This window comes from Ochotona curzoniae, unplaced genomic scaffold (genome assembly GCF_017591425.1).
Source record: "Ochotona curzoniae isolate NIBS_2020 unplaced genomic scaffold, NIBS_Ocur_1.0 contig_4754, whole genome shotgun sequence".
NCBI lineage: Eukaryota > Metazoa > Chordata > Mammalia > Lagomorpha > Ochotonidae > Ochotona > Ochotona curzoniae.
In genome coordinates this window covers 173,380-191,812 of record NW_024466378.1, presented here as the reverse complement: position 1 = coordinate 191,812, position 18,433 = coordinate 173,380, and the positions used below count along the sequence as shown (strand labels likewise).

The window sequence follows — 18,433 nt, the reverse complement described above, 5'->3', positions numbered from 1 at the left end:
GAAGCCATGAATCTTTCTTTCCCAAGAAAACAAATAGACTCAAAACATTTTATAAACAATTTCAGGTAGTTAGCCCATGGATTAAAAATTCAAAAATTTTTAAAATCTTATATATGTAATAAAAATTATATGAATTGAGTCTTAGCTATGTTCCCAGTTCATCTGTAATTCTTTGATGTTGTTTACATACTAATATATCAAAATTCAGGTAGTTTTTTTTACAGTAGGATGCATTTTTTAAATCTTTAATTATTTTATAGAATAAGACATTGACCCATCCCTAGACAAGAGTCTGTAACAGATGCTGCCTAGAATCAACCAGTTCGTGTAAACACTGCATTTGTGCATATTTTCATACTCTGATTCCAAAATTGAGAACAATTAAGATTAAAAGCAAATTTAGTAGCCAAAAGAAAAGTCCAGTTTGACTTCCGGCAACATATGGTACTTCTCCTCTTTTCAGAAAACAAAACAAAAAACCTAGCAGCACATTACAAAGAGTTACAAAACATTTCAGTACTCTTTTTTTTTTTTTTTGCCTCCCTTCAAAAACCAAACAAAAATAAAATTAAGTCCCCATAAAAGTATCAAGAAAATAGCCAGGTTCTTCCTTTCTCGTAATGCAACAGTCTTTCTTGTAATAAGCAGTCTTAACCGAATGATACAGTGTCCATCATTTTGGGTTCATCATCTTCTTTATGTCCCACTGAGTTAAAACTGCAGAGAGCTGCACTGAGGGAATCTGGATTCTAACAAGCCTAGAGATCCAATGGCAGGATGGGGAACAATCCTGAACTGTCACAGGTTGAAAACTTTGTGATTGAGAATAAAGTCTGACTCCTGACTTGAAAATGTCAAGCTCATTTTTGAACACTTCAAAATATCCTCCTTCTGCTGTTTTGGCTTTCTGGAAAAATAAATGAAAACACCTTCTTGGATCCACATTACAGTTTATGGCCATTTCCATCATAAACTGCATTACAACAGCTTGATGTGCTCTTTGTTCCATTAGATCCCCTTTCTGTTCAGCTTCTAGCTGAAAACACCATAAAATAGATAGTTGGCAGTTTCTTCACATATAGTATGGATGGTCAGACAGACAAATCTATCATCCCAATGACTCAACATACCAATATGTCTGACCTTTTTCGCTCATATTTCTGCATAAATGACTTTGAGTTATCTCTGTCTTCTGTTTCTTTTACCTTGATTAATAATACTCTTATTAAAAACATCTTTGCTAATGGCACCCCTGTTCCACAAACACATCCTCTCTCTCTGCACAAGAGCCTCTTGTTTCTGCCAACATTCTTCCTCTGGCTGCTGTGGTTCTGATACGGCTGTCTGTGCTGTGGCTTGCTCCTGATCCGGGGACTCAGGGTTACACGGCATCTACACTGCCCAGTTTCTGCTGAGCTTCAGCAAGATTCCATTTGCACGCCACAGACCTCTTCACGCACTCCATTTGCTCCTGGCCAGCTAGTTCATGCCCATGGCTATACAACTAGGTGCCACTGCCCAGCAGCTGAAGGCAGCAGTGGAAACAAGGACACATCCAAGTCACTTTCTTCCTTGGCCTCAGCCTCGATCTGAGGCAGACTGCATGTTCCCTGCTGTGGCCACGCTGTTGCATGTCCCCAGGTTGAGAGTGCTTCCTGACAATTGCGACCTGGCCTTCAAAATTCACGTAGTTTCCCAACATACACATCACAGCCTCTGCCTAGAATTCTACTCAATTTTTTAAAACCTGTTTTTCAATATCTAGGACAGATTTCATATCTTATAGGAAGCTCATCTGACTCTCATGCTGAGAAATGGGTACTTTATGGGAACCCTCCCCCCCCCCCACGATGCCCAGTGAGGGTCAGGCTCCTAGCATAATTCCCTGGTACCAAAATCAACTATTTCAATGAATATCCTTGCACACGCATATTAAAGTCTTTGAAATTAGAGTTGTTTCTCATTTATCCCATTACTTATGACAATAAATGACACAAACAGGTCACAAACAAATTCACATAAGAAGAATCAAAAATAAAAATGGCTGAAGAACTAAGAGAATGCATAAATAATATTTCTCAATCGAGAAGACAAACTTGAACATAAAAAAGTGAAACATGCAAGTATAATTGTCAATAAAATTTGCTAAAATAATAGGAAGCGAAACAAAGTAATTTTACCCCTACTAAGATGCCTTAAAAATGCCTTAGCCTAAGCTGTCATTGTCACTATTGGGATTTATGACAGAAAAGTAATCACGTAACTAGTAGAACAATACAATATTTAGTGAAGCTATTTGGAAGGCAATATTTGGGAAATTTCCCACCGTGGTGATCTGATACTAAGCTGTGTGCTACAATCCTGCTGTTGTTATGTTCTACCATTTTCTTTGCAGTGTGAGTAGTAAGCAGGAGATCTCAGCTCCGAGGCAGTGACGGCACGGTAACCAAAAAGTTAATGGGTAACGAGAAGAGGGGAGAACTTTGCACGGAAAGTTATGTACACTGATATTCCAAGCAAAGACGTTACTTTGGCTGTTTTAAACTTTCAGTGTTATTCATTTACCTGGCAGATTAAACTATATGTAATTGAAAGGCTGATACAAGGATCACACAACGATGTGCAACGCACTTGTACAGTGTGGTTGAGTAGAATCCATTGAGATGGCTAATTCACACATTTGTTTTCATTTTGGCATTCTTCTCTCATGCCAGGTTTGGTTGTGGCCAAAGGCCACTTAGGGCAGCAGGTGGGGAGGTGGGGTGGGGAGAAGGGCAGAAGCACGTGCTTCCAGGGAAGAATGGTTGTTTGAATTCTGTAGGCAAATAGAATTTTGAAAGCTTGGAAACAAAACCTGTAAAGTGCGGTAAAATATCCAAGTAGGGCAGGCCTGGGAGTAAAGGGGCCAGGGAGTGGAACTACACAGTTACACACCAGAGGTGGTACATACGGAGGTATGTCCTTTAATCTAGACACAGTTCAATTCCCTGTGGCCTCTTTCCAAATGCTACATCAAGGCAGCAGCATCAAAGTCAAGAAACGTCATCTTCACAATGGATTGAACCCAGGGGTGTGTTGCTGACAGTACAATGGGCTCTGAGACAGCAGCTCTGTATCTGTCTGTCTCCCTCACTCCACAATGACTTGTCAACATTCAATCAAGTTATTAACAACCGGATGCCAGATTCTCAAGAAATGAAGACAGAACAGGTCCCCTTCTCTCAAGGAGCTCGTGATGCGGGGAAAACAGCACAGAAACAAACATGTACTTCACACTCTGACAAATGCATTAATAGAAGTATGTACAGAGAACTAGGAACAAGGGGGAAATGTACTTGTGTTCAGGAGCTGCCGACACATTGCCAGTCATTCAACACATATTAACTGTGCTCCTATTATACAGAAGCACAGTGAACTCAGAATAATCCTTTGTGACATAAGCAGCTCTAACCTGCCCTCAAGGCCTCTTGCTATTGACAATGCAGGACACTTTAACAAACAAACAAAAAAGAAAGTTAAAAAAAGAAAAAAAAAACCAGACTGATAATTGAGAAAGTTTCGAAGGATAGTTTTAAGTGAATATTTTTCATTTAAAACTGAGGGGCATACATTTATCAGAATAGAATAATAAGGACAAACTATAAGTCAATATCCAGTCAGCCTATTTAATAAGGGAGACCAAATATTCCAGCTCAATATTCCATAATATCTTCCCCCATACTTGGTTCTTCTATTCTTGCTATCACTCTGCTATAGCTCTAAGGAACTCATTGTGTTCAAGATTATACAAAAAGGAGTGAGGTCCTTTCTGAGTGAGGAGTAAATAAATTCCAGGTTCAATTCTCTATTCTGCTGAAGGACTTTAGGAAAGCTGCTTAGCCCCTCTGCATTTCAGTCAGTCCTCCATCAATGGGGACTAATTGCATTTTCGTTCAGTGGGTTCTTATAAGAGTGACACAAACTAAGGCATCCAAAATACACATAGAACATTGAGTGACACATGGTAAGCACTTCCCACGAGCCAGTTAACATTGTGACTACATGCACAAAAGTATTAATTAAGCAAATGACATGAAGGGACTGATGAAACTAATTTCATAGTAGAACTATCTTCTAAACTTAGCCGCAGATATAACAGTAGCAAGTTTCTAGCTACATCAAGTAAACATTTATCCAGTGACAGCTTTTAAAATAATAACCACAGTAATCTGAATCTCATCTATATTTTAACAACTCTGCTGTGGATGAGACACTTTTAAGACACTGCCTACTTGCCACCTTTGTGGTTAAATGAATGTGCAGGCTAAAGAAGAGCAGAAAATAGCAGTTGTTATGATTTTTTTTCCACAATAAATCACAGAAAAATGCTCAAAATTTATTAATAATTACATGGTGGTAAGGGTATCATGTATTTGAAGATTAAGCTGCTTTCAAGATTCTTTGAACATTTTACATAATCTTCAAACCCTTTTCAACAAAATTTGCCCTTAAGAACATGGGCCTAATATTTTCCTTCTGCTATTCTATTCTGATTTTTACAAATTATTAAACGTAATTATCCCGACTGTCCAATGGACGAAGGACAGTGGTAGGTTTAACAAGCTTCATTCTGACTCCAAAGCTGGAGTAATATTATATCAGGAATTAAAAGGTGGATAAGTTTTATTAGGTCCGCAGTGTTTTAAGCTCCTTTCCAAGTCCTCTCTAAGGAGTTTTAATCAGTCATCTGAGAGTTACTTATTACCTCAGAAAATGCTTAGTCACTGGCTACAAAAATGTGGCAGTGTGCAGACCTAAGACAAGAGTTCAGGGTCAAATTGCAGAGAGCAGAGGGCAGTGAGTGCATGGCTTCACCTTCCTCCTCACTGTTTCAGAGCCAGGGCGAAGCAGGCACTGGACAGGCATCGATGGTTAGTCATGCACATGCACTGTCACAGGTGTCAGGGGAAGAGATACACACATCCCCATCGGAAAAAGGAGGACTTCGCCTCCCTTACTTGATAGGTCCGTCCGAGCTATGTGACCATACACATGATGGGCTTGGCACCTCATCCTGGTGGTTCGTTGACTCGGTGCCCATTCGTGCAATTGACTCCGAACTAATGTGACCCTGGATAGTCTTTCAAGCTCAGGATGATCGGGAATAATAGCATTAGTAAGCATACTGATTTGTTAGATTTAAATATTTAACTCACCTAGGTTAATATTTAACTCAGGCATTTCCTTCTATTGTTAAAGGATCACAATTTGACCATAACATAATCTCATCAAATTTAAGTTATAGAATTTTGACAAGAGCCAGTGTTTTAATGTCTGGTTTATGAGGTTAAGGCCTTCATGATTCTTAATCACTCATTAAAGTGTAAAATTTTGATCCCACTATAAATATAAATATTTTCATGGTCTATAAGAAGATAACTATAAATTTAAGTGTATAAGAGTAAGCTAGCCGACTTGCTATTAAATTACTTGTCAATTACTACTTGTGTCTTGGTGAATAAATTGAAATTCATGCTAATGTGTAAAGGTTTGAAAGAAATGTATGGGACTTCTAAATGTCAAATATTCCCACTATCACATCCTTGGATTATTGGTATTTTCCTGGATTTCCAGGGTTCTTTGAATTCCCTAATTTCTACATTGTTTAAAATTCAAGAGCTGATGATACTCATTTTAAAAACATATCAGTATTATGGAAGGCCAGATTTGGTAAAGTCCTAAAGTATAGAGACAAGCAGTACTTAATAGGAATGACTTTGCATAATGTGGTGATAGTATTCTAAGTAGGGACATAGGAAACTCAGATAAGCCATTTAGCATTGTGCCTGGTGTAAACGCCCATCCGGCTCCTGCTTGTGGCCTGGGAAAGCAGTTGAGGACGGCCCCAAGCCTTGGCACCTGGTACCCATGTGGAAGAGGCCACATACTTAATATTTTTATCACCATCATCATAATTCCATTATTATTATCAGAATGAAGCCTTCCACACCTATCTATTTTCAGCTCTAATTTCCCAATGTATCTCCTATGACTCTAGTAATGGGAGCCTAGGTTTGAATAACCCAACGTTTGCCAAAACTCCCTTGCCATCTTCTTTTCCCCTTAGCATATAAATATCTGCCTTATTCTTCAAAGTGTTTCTTTTTTCCCCACTTTGAGACTATTTTTTATGACACAGTTCCCTAGGCTCAGGGGTTTCCTCTTCCCTCTTCCTCTCTCTCCCTCTTCCCGTCCATTGATTTCCCCTATGTTATTACAACAGTACAGCCCTCCAGTGACGGGCACAATCCATCACTCTGCTATTTACATGTATCCAGACACTGCAGGTACAGACAAGGGCAGAGAGCCGAGCACCCTGTTGCTGACGTAGATTTAACAGTTTCACTGGGGTTCCTTTTGACTCTTCCCATGTGAGGTTTCCCCGGGCCTTTCAGTCGCAGTTGTACTCTGCATTAAACACGTATTCACTGCCTGTTTCTGATACGTCCTCACTGACTTATTACACTCTTTTGCCGGTATTCACTTTTACACTGCAGTTCACACACACACACACATACACATTTTAAATGTACTTATTTGGAAATCAGAGTTGCAGTGAGAGAGGGAATGAGAGACCGAGATTTCCATCTGCTGGTGCACTCCACAGATGGCTGTGAGAGCCAGGGATGGGCCAGGCTGAAGCGTCAGTCTTGGCTGCAGGGACCCAAACACTTGGACCATCTTCCTTCGCTACCTCTATCTAGGCCACTCTCCCTGGCTCTCTGTATCTTCACATTTCAAATGAATATATCTATTTTTTTTCAAAAGCTAATTTTTAATTTCCCATTTTGTGCTGGATGATTTAATATTGTGAAAACAGTCTTCTTTTTTTGTTATTGTCATCAGAAAAACAGAGCACAGTATTTTTGCCGATATCGCATTGTTGACTGAACATTGTTTAAAACATTCCAATCTAGGATGTGTCTGAGCCTAGCAGGAGTGGTAAAGAAGACTATCTTTCCAAACAAATAGGAATTATTTTTATGCTTTATTTTTCATTAAGTTGTATTGTTTTCTTTAACGTGGATAAAATAATGTAAAGATCATCCAAAAATAAAAATAATTTAAAAAGCTAGTACTCTAGGGACTAAAGCATCTCAAATACTTCATATTTCTCTTTGGCCTATGAACCATGATATATGTTTTGCACGTCAAGTATGGATAAACTAAGAATGCAAAGACTCCATAATCACTTAGCACAACTAGGCCAGATCACCAGTCTGCAGATGGCGTTGGTCTAGGGCAATATTTCATTGTTTCCTGGCAAAATGGGAAAAATTAGAATACGGCAGTTGTGCATGGAGGGTGTAGGAGTGGTTGACCTTGGGGATGGGGAATTATTTTTGGTGGTAATAGAAAACAAATGGACTTTACTCATTTAATAGTGTTGCTTTCGACTAGCTACAGAGAATTTAGTTGTTTTCTCCTAAACCTCCATCAAATTGTTTCTATCCCAGTGTCCCTGACCTGTAATTGCAAAGAAATGTGTTTTGTACAAATCTGAGCATATTCAAATGAAAAATAGTTGACTGTACTGTGATTTTTTTTTTAAACAGATCTATTTACTTTATTTGATGGGCAGATTGTTAACAGATAGAGGAGAGACACAGAGAGAAATCCTCTGTTTATTAGCTCACTCCCTCAATGGCCATAATGGCCAGAGCTGAGCCTATCCTACGCCAGGAGCCAAGAGCTTCTTCCAGGTCTCCCACATGGGTGAAGGGGCTCAAGGCTTTGGGCCATCCTCCACTGGCATCCCAAGACACAAGCAGAAAACTAGATCAGAAGTGGAGCAGCTGGCACACAAACTGGTACCCATATAGAATGTTGGCACAGCACGCACAGGATTAGCTTACTACTCCAACATGGCATCCCCTATTGTACTATGATTACATATTGTTAGCTATTAAATACTCTATTAAAATACAAATAATGGGGCCTGGCATGATGGCTTAATGGCGAAATCGACGCCTTGCATGCTCTGAGATCCCAGATGAGGTCCAGGTTGTGTTCTGGCTGCTGTACTTTCCATCCAGCTCCCTGATTATGGCTAGGAAAGCAGTAGTGGACAGCCCAAACTGGGGCTCTGAACTCATGTAGTAGGCCAGAAGAAGCTCCTGGCTTCGGATTGGATCAGCATTGGTGGGGCCACTTGGGGAGTGAACCAGTGGATAGACGGTTCTTTTCTTTCTATCTCCCTCTCTCAGTAAATCTGATCTTTCGGGTAAAAATAAACATATATTTTAAAATAACTATAACAATATGGTTATAAATAAAGAGAAATAACAGTTTCTAATTTTTTTCTTTTTTTGATAAATGTTTTAAGCTGATCATTGTGTCTTTCCCTAACATAAGCTTTGTGACTGCTGTTTACTGCTTGGTTTGTTTCTGGAAATGCTCCTGGCATGTGAAATTCCAAGTCTGGGAACCATTAACCAGCAGAAATGCGAGTCATTAGTGTGAAGGTGTTCAGCGTCTCTTGGTCTAGGGCATTGGTTCGGCACGCGTGGTACCCTGAATCAACAGCATCAACCAGGCACCTGTTAGAGATGCACACTAATGGGTGGGAAACACAAGACAGCGATGAGACAAAATGCCTGAAAAAAAAATGCCACTTTAAGGAAGCCTTTAGTTTCGTGACTGCTTCCTTATGTACTTTATTTCTTTTCATAGTTATTAATAAGCCAATCTTTCCAAGAGAAATTACTCTAGACTTATTTCCCAGTGTCTATGGTGGATGGTTTTTAAAGTGAAAGCCTGGAGTGGGATAAATCATATTACACGGTCTTTACATCATTCCAGTCCTAATGACTGCTAGACTATTATTAGTATCTACAGAAATTTCCATGTAGTAAAGATATCATGAGTACTTATCCATTATTATGAGATTTTATTGGTAGATGTCTGTTAGTACTAACTTCCTCTATGGGAAACAAGAGAAATGTTAGAGTTAATTTATCACCGAGGCATTGTGAGGACCACCTGGGGGAGACCATAGGGATAATCAGGCAAGGGAGATGGGCTGTTTATGATAGGATAGGGGAAAGAACACAAAATTACTCCTTAGTCCAAGGTTCCATTATCTGAGAAAATCACTAACATGGATGCGAAAGGACCATAAGGAATTACAATTTGATAGTGTAATGCTTCGTAATATTTTAGAATTCTGAAGATTGCTACAGAGAGTTTTGTGATAGATTCGAAAAGCAAAGATGTCAAGCACTCAGCTTGACACGCATGTTCTGCAGGTTTAATCCGATCACACAGTCGGCAAAGAAAGAAGATGCTGGCAGCAGTGGACTCTTCTGACAACTGGTAGGTGGAAGAAAGAGCAAGCTGTGATACTTGAAGATGAGTCGCCCAGGGCATTGTGATACTTGGTTATAAACAGGGAGAGGGACTGGAGGGGGCACTGTCCTTACTCACAGAATATCCCTCCATGCATTTTCTTCCTTTTGCTTTGTAACATTTCTTTAAGAAATGAAGTGACACAGAGAGATGAGGAGACTCACAGAGAGCTCTTTCTCCCACTAGTTCACTCCCCAAATGGTCACAATGGCTACAGCTGGCCCAGCCCAGAGCCAGCAGGAGTTTGGAACTCCACTGAGGTCTCCTAGTTATGTGTGTCAGTGGCACAGTCTCAAGTATTTGGAACGCCACCTGCTGCCTCACAGGCACGTTAGTGAAGAGCTGGATTGGAAGCAGAAAAGCTGGCACTTGGACTGACGCTCTAATGTAGGATGCAAGTGTCCCAAGTACAGCTTAACCTGCTGTACCACATTAATGCACCATGCATTTTCAACATACTAAAAGTTAGTGGCGTTCTAGACAGGCATGGGAGATACAAGTCTTTGATAGGCCCAGGTCCCCAAGGCCCTTATACCACCAGCAAAGAAAAAGCAAATGCCATGGGTCCTCACAACTGTAAACTAAATGCCCAATGTAAATGGTGGGTCCAGAGTTGAAGTACTTGGCTATGTGTGCCCACACCACAAACCCCATGCTCCTAATTGCTTAACACTTCAAACGCTGTCCAGGAAATCCAGGCAACGAACCAAGTCAGACTAGGAGTCCCTCGAAACTGCTCGCTCTAGCTGAATCCTCTGCAAGGGGCTAGCTGCCCTCTGCCTGATTAACAGTTTGTCCAGAAAGCAAAATAACCCCTAAGCTGGCCTTCTCAGGTGGTTCTGGTTTTTCATGGAAAACAGAACTGAGGCTAACTTCCAAAGAGTCCTCTGGGTCCCACTTACTAGGACAGTGGTTTCAAAATGTTAGCTTGCCCACTTAGCTACATCTGCACCACCTATAAAAGAAGAACAAAACAAAAGAACAACAAAAAAAGAAAGCCAGGCCTGGCAGCGTGGCCTAGTGGCTGAAGTCCTTGCCTTGAACACTTTGGGATCCCTTATGGGCAGCGGTTCTAATCTCAGCAACCCTGCTTCCCATCCAGCTCCCTGCTTGTGGCCTGGGAAAGCAGTTAAGGACGGCCCAAAGCCTTGGGACCCTTCACCCATGTGGGAGACCTGGAAGAATTTCCTGGCTCCTGGCTTCGGACTGGCACAGAACTGGCCGTTGTGGTCACTTGGGGAGTCAATCATCGGACGGAAGAGCGTCCTTTTTATCTTTCCTCCTCTCTGTACATCTGACTTTGCAATAAAAATAAATTAAAAAAAAAAAAAAGAAAAGCAAGCCCATTCTAGACCTACTGAAGCAGAATGATCTATGATAGAGCTTCAGATTTATGTGGTTTAAAACACTTTTTTTTTTGATTCATCATTTCCTGGGAACAGTTGTATTAGGTGAGCAGTTCTGAAAGCACATGTGCAGTGGAATCACTTGCGGGAGGCTCATTAAAGCACAGATTCCTGGGACAACCTTCTAAGTTGCTAAGTCAGCAAGCCTAGGCTGGGGCTTGAGAATTTCAGCTTCTGGGTCACTCCTTAAATGCCTGCAATAGCCAGGCTGCAGTATGGCCCAAAGCGGGAGGCTGGGGCTCCGTCTAGGTCTCCCATGTGGGTGGCAGGGACGTTAATGCTTGAGCAATCGTTTGCTGTCTTGCAGGGTGCGTGTTGGGAAGGGTGAGGAATCTGAAGCAGGGTTGGGACTGGAATCCGGGCACAATGATACGGGGTGTGGGCATCCCAAAGCATCTCACTCATATGAAGCATCCTGTCCCAAGTGTTGAAAGGTATGATTTTGAGGTCCTCTAATATTAGTGACCAGGAAACTAATCATTCCTTTGTACAGCCCACCATTCCTCCCCCACAATTATGGAAACCATCCTACTTACCTATGTTCTCCTATCATGCTACTTTCACATTGCCCTGGGTTTCCTCCTCCCTTCACAAAGCTCTTTTGCTCCGCCTGCCTCTGCAACCTCACGAGTAACCCTCCTGGAAGCCTGCGCAACCTCACGAGGCCTCCTAGCTGGAGATGAAGCCAAGACATCCGCCAAGGGCAGCAGTTCCTTGGAGACCTCAGGGGAGGCATCTCTCTGGTCAGGAGAGTACAAATAGTCCCCTCTTTGTCCCCAGTTCTTCTGCGACACGCCCTGCCCCAGGTATGAGCTGCTGACTCCTTCAAGCTCATGTCCTCTGACTGGATCCTCTCTCCATGATATTTGTGCTCACAGCTCCACCTTATTCTCTCCCACCTGCTGGAAGAATGCAGACTTTGGAGAATCACATTGTCCTCCACCCTGCCTTCTTGGCCTAATCCTAGGTGGTTCTAAAGGCACGCATCGCTAAAGCACTCAGCACCAGGACATGCCTGTCGTGACTGCTACTGACCTGTAGTCTCCACTGGCTCTCTGTTCCATGGCCACACCTACACTGACCAGCCCTGTGCCAACCTCTTCCTCTGAAAAATGCAGGCAAATCTGGCTTGTGCTCCTCCCCCATCACTGCAGGGAGGGAACTCGGCCTTAGAATTCCCTTCATTTCCTTAGCGTTTCCACTTGCTTTCTGATCGCCTCTTCTGCCATCACAGCTCTGCTTTATGTATAATTTCTACCAGTCTTGGGCCCGGCGCGGTGGTGCAGTGGTTAAAGTCCTCGCCTTGTACGCCCAGGATCCCATATGGGCACCTGTTATAATCCCGGCGGCCCTGTTTCCCATTCAGCTCCCTGCCTGTGGCCCGGGAAAGCAGTCGAGGACAGCCCAAAGCTTTGGGACCCTGCACCCGTGTGGGATACCCAGAAGAAGTTTCTGGATCCTGCCTTTGGACCAGCATAGTATCGGCCGTTGTGCTCACTTGGGGAGTGAATCATGGGATGGAAGATCTTCCTCTCTGTCTCTCCTCTCCGTATATCCGCCTTTCCAATAAAAATAAACTAAATCTTTAAAAAAAAATTTCTACCAGTCTTGCTAACATCCTCACTTATCGTTCCTCATTGTGCACACCCATAAAAAAATCTCACCACCGGTACAATCAACTCCTCGGAAAACCAATACAATCACCACTCATATAACCACCCAATCAACTGAACCTTAAATTCCACCCATAAATTTGCATTTTGTGATCATGTCTTTGTCTGCAGCTTCAAACCTTTTTTATTATCTCCTCTTCAATACCATCACAGTCAGATGTCAGGGAATTTGGAATGGTATTACGATATACATACTTTATTATGCTTTATTATATAATACTCCAAGGGAAATGGGATGTCACCCATTACATAATGGAATAATATGTTTGCATCAATGTGAACACACCAAGTAAGCTTACGTAAAAATTATAAAGAGCTTGATGTGAGATTTGGTTAGGTTTTGCCATGAAATGGAAGCAAAAGCTCATTTTCAGGAATTTTCGATCTAGGTCAACAGAGTGCCTATATCACATCTTCAGCAGGGGACAGAGACAAGGGTTGACCTCAGTGACTTTCAGCTCATCTCTCAGGCAACCAGTTTTTGTTTTGTTTTTAAGGACTTCTTTTTCATTGGAAAGGTAAATTTACAGAGAGAGGGGAGACACACAGAAAAAGCTCTTTCATCTACTGGTTCATTCCCCCAAGAGCTGCAAACACCAGAGGTAGGTAGGCTGGTCTGAAGCCAGGAGCCAGAAGCTCCTTTGAGTCTCCCAAGTGCGTGCGGGGGCCCTTGGGTTTGGAGCATTCTCTACTGCTTTCCCAGACACACTAGGAGAGTGCTAGATTGGAAGTGTAACAGCTGAAACTTGACCTGGCACCCATATGGGATGCTGGGGCTGCAGGCTGAAGCTTGACCTACCACACTACCGCATCAACTTTCAGGCTATCAGTTCTTATTCCCTAATTATCTTTTTCAGTTTTGTTTACTTATGCCGGTTATTCCTACTCTGTATTCGTTGTTGCTACCAACATTTTCTCGTGAATTACTTGAACCGTCTTCTACTTGGTCTCTCTTCTTCCAGGCATGCCTCTGTGCTTTGTCAAGTCTGCTTTGATCTGTGCTCCTTAGCCAAAGTGATCTCTGTAACATAGACACGATTAAAGCTACGCCCTGTGTAAAACATTTATTTGGATACTTAATGCCTCTGGATAAAGTTCAGATGACTTAATATGACTTTAGAGGTCCCTGCTGACTTTCAAAACTCATCCCTTGCCATTTCCCACTTCATACTCAAAGCTCGGGCGGACTAAACTATTTTTAAATCTCCAAGAGAATGTTGTTTGCTCTTGAGTTGTACAAGTTGTTCCCACTTTGACAATGCGCTCGTAAAAATCACAGGTCGTCTTCCTTCAGGATAGAAACTAAAACCAACGATAAATGATCGGGGTCAGTACGTGAGGCGTTCGTGTTAACTCTGGCCAAGGAATCTGTGCTTGTTTAATCACTTTTGTCACCCCCCCCACACACGTTATTTTTAGCTAATCTAAGATTCTTTTTTTTTTTTTTTATTATTCAGGGTGTAACAGGAGTCCATAAAGAAATAATTATGTGTCAGAATTTGTGTTTGCTTTGATCTGTTTATACATACAGTAAACTATTTTAAATGTTTTTCAAAGTTTGATTTCAAAGTTTGATTTCAAACTCAAGTTTATAGAATGTCTAGAAAAGGAAAACTGTATTTTCATCATTTTTCCACATAATTACTTTAATTACTGTTTCCCATAAGGTAAGTTTTATGAGGGCAGCGCAGTTACACTGTGTATACCAGTGCCCCAGTACAGAATTTTTAAAGGATTTATTTATTTTTGTTGGAAAGGCAGATTTACAGAAAGAAGGAGATACGGAGAGAATGATCTTCTGTCTGCTGGTTCGCTTCCCCAAGTGGCCGCAACAGCCTGAGCTGTGCTGATCCAAAGCCAGGAGCCTCCTCTGAGTCTCCCACATAGGTGCAAGGTACTAAGGCTTTGAGCCATCCTAGATTGCTTTCCCAAGCAATAAGCAGGGAGCTGGATGGGAAATGAAGCACCTAGGACAGTAACTGGTGCCCATACAGGATCCCTGTGCATGCAAGGTAAGGATTAACCACTAGGCTTCTGTGCCAGGCACAAATATTTAATTTTTAAACAACATAAAAATCCGAGGGAATGACCAACCTATCACTTTCACTAGAGAATTCAAAATCCAAACACTCTTGAATTTTCTATCATAATCTATTCAGCAACTTTGAAAAATGTCAATTTCGGCACATGCACAGTGTTTGTTGTTCCTGTGAAGACAACCCCCGCCTCCAGAAAGGACCCTAGGAACAAACTACAGAAACAAATCGAAAAGTAGAAAGGTCGAGTTTGCTTGTTTGTTTTTCCAATGAAGTTGGAGTTCATTCTCCTTCGCAAAGCAGGAGATGGCAGAAGTGACCTTTGGAGGGGTCACCGGTGACACTGTGAGATGCAGACTAACACGGAGTGGAGCAGAGGCTCAGTCATCCAATCAAAAAGGCATTCATTTTCCTGGACAACAGGGAGCGAACAAATCACATCCTGTATGTCCTACAGATGCTCCACAGCAAAATAGATTTGTGAGGACAAGGTCAGGCTTCCCTCCAAAGTTTGTGATAAGCAAAGAAAATCAATAAACAGATTAATTAAATTAGAACCTCTACTTATTATCTTCAAAAGTGATGACATGAAAGTTAACACTAGGGGGCCCTGCGCGGTGGCTCAGTGGTTAAGGTCCTCGCCTTGCACGCCCGGGATCCCATATGGGCGCCGGTTCTAATCCCAGCAGCCCCGCTTCCCTTCCAGCTCCCTGCCTGTGGCCTGGGAAAGCAGTAGAGGACGGCCCAAAGCTTTGGGACCCTGCACCCACGTGGGAGACCCGGAAGAGGCTCCTGGCTTCGGATCGGCATAGTATCGGCCGTTGCGCTCACTTGGGGAGTGAATCATCGGATGGAAGATCTTCCTCTCTGTCTCTCCTCTCTGTATATCCACCTTTCCAATAAAAAAATAATAAAAATAAATCTTAAAAAAAAAAGAAAGTTAACACTAGGGAGGAAACCAAATGCAATGCATGATTCTGATCTGGATCTTCTGCCATTAAAACATCTCATTGAGACAACTGATGAAACTTGCATAAAGTCAGGGTGGCTATGTCAGAAAATAACCTTTATATTAAAAGTATACACTGCACACGGCACAGGTATGTACAGCTGAGCACACTGGCTCCCTGCGGGGAGGGAAGCTCAGCAGGCCTCCTGGACCACCCCATCATGGAGGTGAGGTTTTTGAACTGCCTGGTTGTCTGTAGCCTGGCAGTGCAGCTCCCCCTGCAAGGGTCTGGGCAGCACAGGTGCCAAAGACGCTGGGCGAAGCCCCTCAGGCCACCCGGTGGCATACCCTCACAGTTAGAGGGTCTCGATTTGCAGGGGGATGATGGGATCACACAAGATGTAGTGAGAGGTGATCTGTGGTTTTCACGGCCAGGTTAGGAATTGCAGCTGAGGGACTTGCACTAATAAGTCCATGACACGTGTATGTATGTAGTGGACTGACACCAAAGTGGTTTGTTTGCAGGGGAGAACAAGAGTGAGAGAGTGGGTCTGATAGAATCTGTGCGAAAATGTGGGCTCACCCCTGTGGAAACGCAGCCTCTGCTGGCTCACTCAAGAACTGTGAATAGGGTTAGGCCTTGTTGGGGAGCTAAGGGGGCACCCAAGCTGGGTTGGAGTTCCCACTACTGAGAGTGAAAGAAGGATTGAGGGCAGCAGGCATGATTGCACATGGCTATGAATTGTACTGGTGTGGGTGTGCACTGGGACTGTGGAACAATATATTGAGCTTGACTCCAGCCCCTACTGGTACTTGTGAGAGCCAGTTGGGTGTAGAATAGGCCAGACTAGGTCTTGATTCCTGCTGAACTACGTAAAAGCTGTGTCTGGGCACAGACCAGTAGCACTGGGCTGCAACAACCACCAACAAGAATCAGAATGGGCATGACCAGTTGAGCAAAGTCACTGTTCTTCTCAGGGACAGGAGGTGGACAAAGTCAACCTGGGCCAACGATCCATCGGTGTGAGCAAGAACTGCCACTGGGAGGAGATGCGATGGAGGAGCTTGAGAAACTCCTTCAGTGGGATGAACTTCCTGCAGGTGAGCGCAAGAAGCAAGGCAAGAAGCAGCCCAGATCATGTCATGTTACAGTGCCCGCTGTTTCACATGTGGGTCAAGTCTAGGGACAGACTAGCCTGGGCCAGCACATAATACCCACTAGCAGATCTGAGAACCAGGTCAAGGGGAAGGAGGAGCCAGATTGAGCTGCAACACCAGCCAGTTCACAATAGAACTGGGACAGCAATCAGACTGCCCTGGGATAGGCTGCATCACCCACCAGCAAGAGCTGGAACAGGGGGCAGATTAGACTAGGCCATGCTGTACAATAAGATTTCAGATGCTGAGGTGAGGTGAGTCATGCCAGCCTGGGCCAGCAGGGCCTGGGTTCATGAGTTCCAGGGACAGGAGATCTGACAAGGCTTGGGTAGCCCACCTGTGTGGTGGGGGCTGGGTTCCTGAGCCCCAGGGATGGGGAAACTGGTAGGGCTTGGGTCACTTGGCCCAGATCCGGGGAACTATCTTCTAGGTGGGTATTTATTTCATGAACTCCAGGGGTGGGGTATATGATGGGGCTCAGATCACCTGACCCAGGTCCAGAGGCCCACCTACCAGGTGGGTGCTGGGTTTATGAGCCTCAGGAGTGGGGGATCTGGTGGGGTTTGGTCTGGGTCTTGGGGCCCACCCACTAGGTGGATGTCGGGTTCATGAGCCCCAGGGTTAGGGGTTTAGGCAGGGCTTGGGATGCCTGGCCTGGATACTTGGACTCGCCTGCAAGAATATGTCCCACTTAATGAAAAAGGCGGAGCAGTGGACACAGACCCTGTCGTCAAAGGACAATACGGCAGTACATTTGGTGCTGCAGCAGCAGAAGGAGAACAGAAGAAAGTGGACAACTACCCCAAACAAACGATGACAGCAAAAAATCTCGGTGAATGGAGCCAATGGGCATTGGGAGGGTGACATCATCCTCGGATCGGTGAAATCAGCAGCATTTCAGAACTATCCAAACCACTTGGACAGAACCATCGGAATATGTACACACTGAGACTCTGGGGTGATACGAGGTGGCGGTTCCTCATCCCTGGGTACTGGGACATGTTGAAAGTCATGAGTGGTTTCCCCCTTTGTCTCTCCCCTTCCCCCGAGGAATAAGAAGAAATAGCAAATTTGGAAGCAAAGAGTTCACCCAATTTCCCCTACACCTAGATCCTTCCCACTCCGATCAATCATGTAATCAATATTAAAAATGAAATTAAAAAACTATATACACTATAGAAAGCAGAATTGCAGAGCCTTATGTTGCAATTTCCTCTCAAATGTTCATGAATAAATTTTCAGTAATGGTATCAGAAATATAAAATCTATTTTTTGTTCATTTTTAATTAGAATCTCTGAGGGTGGGTCTGGGAGTTGGCATTTAAAAATTTTCCAAGGTGACTGGAACATACAACCAAAGCTATAAACTAGTAATATGAAGTCATAATTATCATCATTAAACATACAATGTTACATACTTTTTCTATTAAGTTCAGATACTATAATTTATTTAAGAAAACTTTTTTTTCCCTTCAAAACATCATCTATTGTAAAGAAGTTATATGAGGGACAAAAAAAAAAATCTCTTCCCCAAGAATACTCATGGTCTCATGTGGAAATAAATACAAACAAAGGGCCATTGTGCTTCACTGACAAGGTGATCAGTGTCATTTGCTGAGCATTTATTATTTGTTATGCTATCTGATACGGCAGGTTTCCTTATTATTACTTTCATTTAAACTAAGGCACAGGGAGATGAGAAACTTGCCTAGGAATACCAAGCTATTTTGACCCTGGGAGATTTCTCACAGGAAGAAAAAGAATATATATATTCTTATAATATCTATATATTATATTATATATACTCTATAATTATATACTATA

At 42.8% G+C, this 18,433-nt stretch overlaps 1 protein-coding gene and 1 pseudogene across 1 annotated transcript in view; both read right to left on the bottom strand.

Moving 5' to 3' along the window:
* The window catches only part of NME7 (NME/NM23 family member 7), a 187,137-nt gene that overhangs the window by 23,995 nt on the left and 144,709 nt on the right, over nt 1-18,433 (bottom strand). The gene's annotated exons all lie outside the window — the stretch shown is intronic.
* On the bottom strand, nt 712-11,628 carry LOC121161231 (annotated as a pseudogene).